Genomic DNA, 1,902 nt, shown 5'->3' on the forward strand with positions numbered 1-1,902 from the left:
TGGGGAAGGGGCCCTGGTGGTGTGGTGAACTTACCATTCAAGTAAATATCGGACCCAAAGAGTTTAGCAGAAAGCTACTTATTAGGCAGACAGAGAGAGAGAAAGAAAGAAAGAGAGAGAGCTCCCATGCTTCTGTGCGAGGGGAATCCCAAAAAATATCCCTACAGGAAGGGAGGGAAAGACAACTCCTACATTGTTGTGGGAGGGCATCCCAGAGAGGGAAATCTGCACAGGTAAAGGTCAGGGGGATTTTAACCCTGGAGTTATTCCTGCCCCATTCATGTTCTGTTCAATTAGAGGAGTTCTTTTGAACTTCCTCTGGAGTGACTGATCTTCGACTCTGAACCCAGATTGGTTGCTTGGGCCCACAACAGAGCCTCTCCTTCCAGGGCTTTTTGAGGGTTTTCCGAACAAAGCAGCTCACCTGCAATTTCTACCTAGCCCATGTGAGGGAAAGTTAGAAAAAGAACTTTACATTCCTGGATGGGGGTGTGGATGGAGGTATGGCGTTGGGAAATTCCTGCCTTTGAAACACAGGCAATTTTCCTTAACGCAGTCCCTCACATATTCACATAGAGACACATAGATACCTTATATCTCCAACTAGAATGTGTTAGTCTATCCTTGTATTGCTACCTGAGGCTGGGTAATTTACGAAGAATAGAAGTTTAATTAACTCATGGTTCTGCAGGCTGTATAGGAAATGTGGTACCAGTGTTTTCTTCTGGTGAAGGCCTTAGGGAGCTTATAATCACAGGGAAGACATCACATGGCAGATAACATATGGCTAAAGGGAATAAGAGGGGGCATTCCACACTCTTTTGAACAATCAGATCTCGAGTGAACAGAGTGAGAACTTTCTTATTACTGCAAGGTTGACTCCAAGACATTCATGAGGAATCTGCCTCCATGACCCAAACACCTTTGATACAGTTTGGGTATTTATTTGTCACTACCCAAATACCATGTTGAATTATCATTCCCAGTGCTGCAGATTGGTCTTGTGGGAGGTGTTTGAGTCCTAGGGCCACTCATGACTTGATGCTGTATTCATAACGGTGAGTTTTCATAAGATCTGGTCATTTAAAAAATGTGTGTCACCTCTCCCCAAGCCCCCACCCCGCTCTGTCTCTCTGGCTCCTGTTTTTGCCACGTGATGTGCCCGTACTCCTTTTTGCCTTCTGCCGTGATTGGAAGCTTCCTGAGGCCTTCCCAGAAGCAGATGCCACTATGCTTACTGTACAGTCTGCAGAACCATGAGCCAATTAAACCTCTTTTCTTATAAATCACCCAGTCTCAGATATTTGTCAATAGCAGTGCAAGAACAGACTAATCCAGCCAGGTTTCACCTTTAGCACTGGGGAGCACATATCAACATGAGATTTGGAGGGGACATCCAAACATATTATGGAATCAGATCTGTATCCTACAGTATGGCTAGATAAAATAGAACTTAGATTTTTGTGTTTCAGCCACTGATGAAGATAATATGTTAGCCTGTTGGAATGTAAAATACAAATTCTAACACTCAAAACTTTATCAAGTAAAGCAATCAAAATGAAAATTCTTTTCTCAATTTTATGTTAGGAAAGTCTTATATTAGAGTTTACTGGCAGGCAGACATCTACTTCTGTACTGAAATTATTTTGGAATACTATATGGTTTTTCATGTGATACCCTAGATGTTTCTTTCAGAAAAACAAACTCCCTTAAAAACAAACTCACTTAACCTTATAAAAATAAGCTAGGGCAGGGTGACCAATCTTTACTGAGTAACTTCTTACATTGTGTGTTTAAGAAATAGGATAGCTCTTAAAACATATTTGAGCTATTAAAATATAGAGAATTCCAAAGATATCTAAGCATTTCTAATATATCTGTTTTTATTAGGCGAAGGAGTGA

This window comes from Aotus nancymaae, unplaced genomic scaffold (assembly GCF_030222135.1).
Source record: "Aotus nancymaae isolate 86718 unplaced genomic scaffold, 86718_ANA_hifiasm-v0.15.2.pri h1tg000022l_1, whole genome shotgun sequence".
Taxonomy (NCBI): Eukaryota; Metazoa; Chordata; class Mammalia; order Primates; family Aotidae; genus Aotus; species Aotus nancymaae.